Genomic DNA, 9,352 nt, shown 5'->3' on the forward strand with positions numbered 1-9,352 from the left:
GGTAACCTAGATAGATGAGGATTGGGTCGGAACGTGGATCCTATGATGCGAAAGATAGAGATGAACCCGATGGGGGTGCTGATGACATAGAAAGTATTGCTAATGTTAAAGAACATACGAGTGGCATCCAAACATTGAATGATGACGAGTGGCATTAATGTAGTGTATATGACACTAGAGGTTTCAGGACCTAGGGATAGGTGGATCCCTTAGAAAATACCTTGTGAACAATGAATTTAGACAAGCTAAATAGCATTGCATGAATGCCGGGAACAAATGATCCCGCGAGAGATGTTGACTCTAGTTATAGAACATCCTCACTTGGAGAGGATTTGATTGGGTTGTGATCCCTAGACATAGTGCATCCTCACTTGAAGAGGATTGGATTGGGTTGTTGACCCTAGTGATAGGGTATCCTTACTTGGAGAGAATAGATCTAGCTCATAGTCTGCGTTTGGGATGGTATAGCCATCCAATCCCCACATGGAGGGGATTGTCGTCGAGTACTCCGGAGTGTCTCGCGACTAGGACCACTTGGAGGTTCGGACCACATGGAGGTCCGGACCACATGGAGGTCCGCAGACGGTCTCGGGCTTGGGTGCACATGGAGCTCCCTCCCCACTTTGGGATTGTAAGGTGAGTTATGCAAATTGGGTAACTGGAAAGAGTAAAGGTTTAATAATGTCGTTGAACATTACTATTCGAACATGGATCGAATTTGTTAGCATGGTAGCAAACCTTTATTATATGATGCATGCATTCATATTCATAATTATGGGTATAGTAGCATAGTTTTCCTACTATTGCATTTACAGTTTTCAGATATATATCTATCTATCTATCTGTTGTTACTTGTGCCCACTTGGACCTAGTGGGGAGATCGGCAGAGTCGGCGACCGAGCCCACTGGGAACTATAGAAGATAGTTCTCACCCCACTCTATTGCCAGTGGTAGGTACAGGGCTGCCGAGGGAGGACCGCAGCAAGGGCATCGCGACCGATCAGTGAGACCGTGGTAGATAGTAGCTTTCCATTTTGCATTAGTTCACCTATGTATTTGAGAGATTCATTGTAGGTGAGGACTTGGAGAGCTATGTGTTTTGAGATGAGAAATGTAATCATTTAAAGGGATTGATGTAAATGAAAACGATGAAAACTATTGTAATAGTTAGTAAAGTACTCTCTTTATTTCATATGCTTTATCTTGTGGATTACTTGCTCTTGTATTGTCGGCACTGTTTGTGCCCTTATGAATGTGTATGTTTAGAATTTAAGTTCCTGGGTAAATTCTTGTACACATTCTTGTTGTTGAGCCTTGGGCGAACAGGGGAGGTACTGTCCGTTCGGCAGTCCGCCGCCGCGGCCGAACCGTGCCAAATGGGTAATGGTTTCGGGGCGGGGCGTGACAGTGGGTGAATAGGTGAAATAGCCAAAAACCACAGATCTCGATGCGTTAAAAGTAAATGCGGAAAATAAAAAACACACCGAGATTTACGTGGAAAAACTCCAAACTCGGAGTAAAAAACCCACGGGACCACACGCGATAAACAATTCACTAAGAGAAAAGATTACAAGGTGATTACCGACTCCACGGACTCTACCTCTCTTAACCTCCTATGAATCTCGCGCAATCCTCCGAGTTGTCCACGCCCTCATGTTCGAATCCACGAACGCCTCACACACGTCTGAATCCACGAACGCCACTCGAATCCGCGAGCCCACGATCCGAATCCACGAACCGCCGTTAATCACGCCGAATCCACGACGCCTCCATGAAGAACATCATGTGTATGGTGATCCTTCGCTTAGAGTATCACAGAAAACCAAGGACGACGACTCCAAGCGAAGACCAGATCAAATCGACATATAGCGAATGCGAAACGATACCTCGATTTGATCTAAAGAGGCTAATTTGTAGAAAATAGGTTTAGAACGAAATACTAGCCTCTAGGGTTCTTTAATTGTGTATTCTTATGATAGATCATCGATTAGAGAACCCCTATAGCTTATTTATAGACTTTAGAATCAAAACGGAGTAGGATTAGAAAGTTTCTTTCCATATTCAGCACCTTGTACCGGTACACGGGAAGCTGTCTAGGGTACAGCATGACGGAAGATTTTTCTGCGAAGCTTCTGTACCCTGAACAGACTGCAGCTTGTTCCGGAACAAGGCTTGTACCGGTACAGCCATGATGGTTGTACCGGAACAACCATTGTATTTCCCTACGACAGTAGCGGTTGTCTGTACCGGTACAGAAAAACCCTTGTACCGGTACAACAATGCAATTTTCGCTGAAAATGCATTGTTTCGAGTTTTACAAGCTCTTAGAAACTCTCTAATCAATCACAACTTGAAAATTATGATTCTAAGATCTATAATTAAGTATGAATCACCATAAACAAAATTTAAAGCTTACCTATGTATCGTGATTCAAGTTTTGCGTGTTTTGCGTCCTTTCCGATTCTTCGAAGTCTTGGATTCTTCGATCTTCAATACTCCGCTCCGGACTTCTTCAGGACTCCGACTCGACCCATGAAACTTGCCAACACATAGGACCTAACAGATTGGGTTGTGGACCCTAGTGATAGTGCTTCCTCACTTGGAGAGGATTCGATTGGGTATTGACTCTACTTGTAGAGCATCCTCACTTGGAGAGGACTTGATTGGGTTGTTGACCCTAGATGTAGGGCATCCTCACTTGGAGAGGATAGATCTAGCTCACAGTCTGCGTTTGGGGTGGTATAGCCATCCTATCCCCACATGGAGGGGATTGTCATCGAGTACTCCGGAGTGTCACGCGACTAGGACCACTTGGAGGTCCGGACCACATGGAGGTCCGTAGACGGTCCCGGGCTTGGGTGCACTTGGAGCTCCCTCCCCATTGGGATTGAAGGAGGAGTTATAGGCGAGCCCTAGGGCCTCGCCACAGATTGGGTAAATGGAAGATTAAAGGTTTAATAATGTCATTGAACATTGCTATTCGAACATGAATCGAATTTGTTAGCATGGTAGCAAACCTTTATTATATGATGCATGCATTCATATTCATGATTATGGGCATAATAGCATTGTTTTCCTACTATTGCAATTACTGCTTGAGATATCTATCTATCTATCTACCTGTTGTTGCTTGTGCCCACTTGGACCTAGTAGGGAGATTGGCAGAGTCGGCGGCCGAGCCCACTGTGAACTATGAAAGATAGTTCTCACCCCACTCTATTTCCAGTGGTAGGTACAGAGCTGTCGAGAGAGGACCGCGGAAAAGGCATCGCGCCCGACCAGTGCGATCGTAGTAGTATAGTAGCTTTCCTTTTTACATTAGTAAACCTATGTATTTGAGAGAATCATTGTAGGTGAGGATTTGGAGAGCTATGTGTTTTGGATGAATGATGTATTCATTTAAAGAAAATGATGTAAATGAAAATGACGAAACTATTGTAATAGTTAGTAAAGTACTCTCTTTATTTCACATGCTTTATCTTGTGGATTACTTGCTCTTTGTATTGTTGGCACTGTTTGTGCCCTTGTGAATGTGTATGTTTAGAATTTAATTTTCTGGGTAAATTCTTGTACACATTCCTGTTGCTGAACCTTGGGTGGACAAGGGAGGTGCTGTCCGTTCGGCAATCTGCCGTCGCGGCCGAACCGTGCCAAATGGGTAGTGGTTTCGGGGCGGGGCGTGACAGCCTTTGTGGTATAAGAGCAGCAACAGCAAGTAAAGAGAGAAAGTTTAAGATAACCTAGGAGACCCTAGATTGGTAAGCCCTAAGGTTATAGGTACGTGAGCGGAACGTGAACCTATAGCGTTGGCGGAAGTTAATTCGATTGGGTCGAAGTTGGTAATATGTCTCTAGTTATGATTAGAGACGGATTCAAGTGGTATGATTTCTTGTCTTGAGGTGGTTGTGTCGGCGGCCGACGACATGATACCAAGAGTCTAGAACGAGTGCACTTGTGTGCTTCCGCCCGATTCTGTTGTTGAGTCGTCATGTGTCGTAATGGCGACGAGGTAATTGGTTAAGATGACTGACCAAGTATTTGCGTTTCAGGGGCAAATGTCTCCAAGATGCTACACGCGTATATCTGCCCCAGCACCGATTCCTGAGATGCCCGAGCAGGAGGAACCGACCGTGATAGATCGGTTGCAAGCGCAGGTGACCGCGCTGACCAATATGGTGCAACGCCAGAAGACCCGATTCGAGCGGCTCCAGGATCTATTGGAGCGGCAGATTGCGACGGCGTTCGCGATGGTGAATGAGGGCGGTGGTCCGCCCGCACCCTCGACTCATATACCCGGAGCGACAGAGGGTGAGGGCATAGCGGCGGTTCCGGTGACGGCACGCCCACCGCCAACGATCGTACCACAGGCGGCATCAGGATCGGCTACACCCGATGTGTCGGCAGAAGACGTGGAGGGAGAGCGCGCATTAGCGGCTCTTATCAAGTTCAACAAGCTCCATCTGCCAACCTTCGAGGGCGAGAAGGTGGTACCGGAGATGGTCGAGTCTCGGATTGACTCGATGGAAACACTTTTCGATGATTTGCGTACCTTGGAAAGGGACAAGGTGTACCTCACCACCCAGTGCTTCGAAAAGGCGGCAAAGGTTTAGTGAAAGCGCGTCAAACGGGATCGGCTTCCAGGCCTTCCACCAATGTTGTGGGAGGAGTTCAAGCGGGAGATGTTCGCCAACTATTTCCCCGATACACTGAAGCGGAAGCTCAAGGAGAAATTCCGCAAGTTGGAGCAAGGGGACCGCTCAGTGGCGGAGTATGAACATGAATTCTCCTATATTATCGATTGCGTCCCGGATGTTGTAAAGGATGATCGGGACCGGGTCGAGTGGTTCTTGCGAGGACTTCGGCCGGGAATTTACAAGGCCGTGCAAATACTCAAGCTCACGACCTTTGCGGATGTCACGTCCCGCTATCGCCAGTTTGGTCGATCCGGGCCCGTCCACAGACGCCGAACGAACAGCATCTCCTCTATTCGCCCAAGGCTCAACAACAACAAGTACATGTATAAAGAAATAAACAATTCCCAGGATCACATTTCAATATACATGGCTTGCACGATGGCAAGCAACAAACACAAGTGATAGTAAAGCTAGCTAAACATGAAATTTCACTGTAATTTAAAACTTTAAACTAACTTGCATAACTGAAACATTTAGTTATATACATGCACTTTATTACATTCATTTACATGTCTCTGTACATCGAAATAGATGATACATGAACTCAAACTGGTAACCACTAAAACTCGGGTGTCCACTAGCTAGGCTGCTGGGCTCTTGCCTCGATCCTCGGCCACAACGCTCGCACTGAAACCTGTATGGTTAGTGGTGTGAGAACTACAAGAAAGTTCCCAGTGGGTTCGGCTGCCGACCTCGCCGACTCACCCACTAGGTCTACTCAGGCATATGTAGGCAAGAAAGGTAAACAGATAGTAACCAAATATAAATGTAACTACTACAATGCCTGTACAAAGCTGAAAGAAGCAATATATATGGAAACTGTAAATAAGCATGCATGCTTTTCATTAACTTTACCCAATCTTTTGGTTAACCCACTGGTTAACAATAACTCACTGACACTATCCCAAACATCGGGGAGACGCAACCTGCACCCGACGGGACTGTCAACTGGGGGAGACGCAACCTCCTGGTCCAGTAAAGATGACTACTCCGGAGCTCATCGTTCAAGGAGGAGCGACCTCACTTGAACCAAACAAATGTGAGTATGATCTGATCCCCCTTTAGAGGATTCAACTGACAAACCTGTCATACTTTACTCGAACTAGCTCTTTATGCTAGTTGTATAACTCCAATGTCGATGCTAACCAAATCTCTAGTCATATGTCACCAAGTTCACTATTGTTATAGTCCATGCATTCATAGGGTTCTATGTCCACATTCTATGTTCATATGTTCTTACTATCAATAAGAAATCACACGTTCAATATCACTTGCATAATACCAATGCCCATACCCTATAATGCATGAAAACAGAAGTAAATATGCTCAATGAATAGCATAGACATAAAAGGTGATTCAAAGACTTCAGATAGCACCACCCACCTGCAGTGGTGTCAACAACTAGAGTCCACGTCTCGAAGTGAATCCGCAAAGGTATCACGCGACTCAATGCAACTAGAGCCGAATTGGCTTCTAATGCAATTAACGCTTCGCCGACCTGTCGGAATGTCAATTTAGACTTTTGTACAAGTTTAACTTTCATTTATGAAGTAATAAAAGAGGTTAAACTAGGGTCAAATTCTCATATTTTACAAGTTAGCATTTCGACTCCACCTTGTCTATATAGTATCAACGTATACATATACATAGTATAAGATTGGTTTTATAAGCTCATGATACATAGAAACTTCGATACTTGAGAAGTCCCTTACTTAGCATTCCCTTACAGCAAGTATCCTTATTCTACTTCAGAAATTAAGGTTAACTTATTCCAAATTTCATCCCCAACATCCTGCCATATACATTCATTTGTACATCATACATATATGCAGTTTTCAGCATATATATGCAAATTTCAGCATATATATGTAGCTTTCAGCATAATTAAGGTCCCTGTAGGCTAATTTATCCATGATTTAACCTCAATTCATTGCGTCCTTGACCTATTTTCAGCTCACATTAAAATTTGCATCATGCTGAATTCTGCACTATGCTGAAATTTTCAGCACTAATACTTCCCTTTCAACATTATATAAGTATTTACTTAAAGTAACTTTCATAATACTTAAAATTTCAGCTCACTATTAATTTCAGCATCATGCTGAAATCTGACTTCATGCTTAATTTTCAGCATTGCACTACCTCTTTAAGCAGCTACTTAATCAATTTAATTTCAGCTTTATTAATCACTAATTCTTGCTGAAATTTGCTTTTGTCTCATTCTTTTTCAGCTCATTCAAACCTGCAGTAACTATAAGTGACCTTACTTTATCTCAGTTACCCATTGGATTCTCAATTAGCATTCTCTATACTAGCTAATTCAATTTCAAACAAAGTGAAATCAGAATCACCTTAATTTGCTGCCCAATTAGTTTGTTTTCAGCTCACATTAAACCTCGCACAAGATTGAATTCTGGATCAAGCTAACATTTCAGCATTTATTCCTTTCCTCTCAACATCTCATTCCAAAGCTTCAATGTGAGTGTTCAGAAGTTCACACAGCAGCAGCCACCACACCTGATCTCTTAAGCAGCAGCTCCACAATGGCAACCTGCTGCTCAACCACCAAGTCAACCTTATTTAGTTTCTTCAATATCTAAGTCTTCTCAGCTGAAGCTATCACTTAGTCCCTCTGCTGCAGTCCAAGACCCACTCTCAATTAACCACTATTCCTGCATTAACTTTAATTGCTTAGAATCACTTTCAAGGCAGTTAATCACAATTAATCAGGAATTAGCATCCATTTACCCGAGTTTAAACTTCTTCAAAGTTTTCTTCTCAGCTACACTTGCTACACAATAGCACTAGCCCTTTCAGCTCCAATGCTGAAATTTCAGCAATATAATTTCATATAGGTCTCATTGCCGTAGCGATTCATTAACTAGAACCCATAATAACTAAATTACCTTAATTAGCCGCTGACTTAACTTGCTTACTGCTTCAAATGGTCTATTCCTGCAATCCTGCAGCATCAACAACAGGAATACTCTTATTCCTTCAGCTGTCCTCTTTACTCGGGCAGCACCACAACATCAGCATCCCAGCTGTCAAAAATCATCACTCGAAGGCTCAGTTATCAACGTGAATCACAATTATCAATCCGATTTAATCAGAGAGAGGTATTACTCTTACCAAAAATCGAAGTTTCCTTGCTTCGAAGTCTTTTCCCTGCTGATTTCTTGCTCAGTCACTCAATCCGATCAAACTTCTCGAAGCTATCAGTTCAAACAGCAGGAAACCCTTAAATTGCCCAACTCTAAGGCAACTAATTTAACAATAATCCAATACTAGAAATATCTTACCTTAATTAGATATTTCTTTTTCTTTCTCTTTCTTTCTTTCTTTTCCCTGCAGCTGAGCTGCTGCTGCTGTTATTGATGCTGCTGCTGCTGCTGCTGTTTTCAGCAGCAGGGAAAAGGGCTGCTGCTGCTGTTTTCAGCAGCAGGAAAAGAGGGCTGAGGGGGAGAAAAATAAATCCTCACCTTTTTCTTCTACTTCTTCTTGTTCTTCTTCTTCTCTCTTTCCCTCTCTCTTTTCTCTTTCTCTCTCTCTCTACGTATGGAAGGGAAGGGCAGAGGATAAGGATGGCTGAGGTCTCCTGCTGGTTAGTGGAATTCCACTAACTATGCATAATTACCATAATGCCCCTCGACTTATTCCGTTTAGTCGCACGGATTAGATACCTTTCGCAGGCCCTTCCAAAAGTCCGATTGAGCTCAAATTTGACAGGCATGTTCGGTTTTACTTAACTAGTCCAAAGAAATTTTAACATTTCAGTTCCGACCCCATTTGGTCACTGCGAACTGTACCGAACTGAAATCTTGATCGGATAGCTTCCGGACTCAATTTCTCTCTCTACGAGTGTCAGAATAATCTGAAACTTTAAATCTAGCCTCATGAACATAGTCCTGACATCTCCGCCAATTTTCATAATTTTCTGACACTGTACATTTTCTGCTAATTTCTCAGTCCCGTTCTTTACAGAAAATTCCAATTCTTCTGTTTTCGCTCCGATTCCACTCAAACACTTCCAAAACATACCAAGGGACTTTCACAAGCTACCAATTTAATTTGGAAGCAATTCCTTTTCATTTTGACATCATATGGCTCAACTTGACCAAATCGACTAAAATTTCAGCTTTCGAGTTGTAATGACAATTGGAGTTCTTTAGCCACTCCAATTCCATTCTTATCTATTCTCACACTTCCAAAATGTGCCAAGGACTGATCTCAGGCTTCTAATTAAGTTTAGGAACCCTTAATTTCCATTTTAGCACTATTGCGACCCCTTGATCACAATTAACTTAAGCTGAATTTCCAATGCATTACAGCGGAGGTCTTTGATCGAGCCCTATGGGCAGAGCACGGAGATGCCCACGTTCGGGAGAAGCGTGAGCTTTTGGCCGAGTCCAAGGACAAGGGCAAGAAACGCCAAGGCGGCGGTAGTTCGGGGGGACAAACACGTTACAAAAAATCCCCGAAGTATCCGCGCACTCAACAGAAGGGCGGTGGAGCGCGACGATGCATTGTATGCGGCGGAGACCACCCGGTCTCGCGCTGTGAGCAAGACCGAGGCAAGTGCTACAAGTGTGGGCAACTGAGGCACTTCATTCGGGACTGCTCGGGAGAAGGAGCCTCACCTGCCCCATCGATTGCAT

At 43.7% G+C, this 9,352-nt stretch overlaps 1 long non-coding RNA gene across 2 annotated transcripts; it reads right to left on the reverse strand.

Moving 5' to 3' along the window:
* On the reverse strand, window positions 5,177–8,596 carry LOC109712222. 2 transcript variants are annotated; one of them, XR_002216799.1, is made up of 7 exons: window positions 7,997–8,596; window positions 7,821–7,909; window positions 7,601–7,738; window positions 7,443–7,519; window positions 7,046–7,366; window positions 6,078–6,192; window positions 5,177–5,328 (listed from the first exon to the last, which is right to left on the reverse strand). It is a non-coding gene; the product is annotated as an uncharacterized LOC109712222 (long non-coding RNA). The 2 variants fall into 2 exon arrangements; XR_002216798.1 differs by having other exon boundaries at window positions 7,827–7,909; window positions 7,997–8,591.

This window comes from Ananas comosus, linkage group 6, assembly GCF_001540865.1.
Source record: "Ananas comosus cultivar F153 linkage group 6, ASM154086v1, whole genome shotgun sequence".
Taxonomy (NCBI): Eukaryota; Viridiplantae; Streptophyta; class Magnoliopsida; order Poales; family Bromeliaceae; genus Ananas; species Ananas comosus.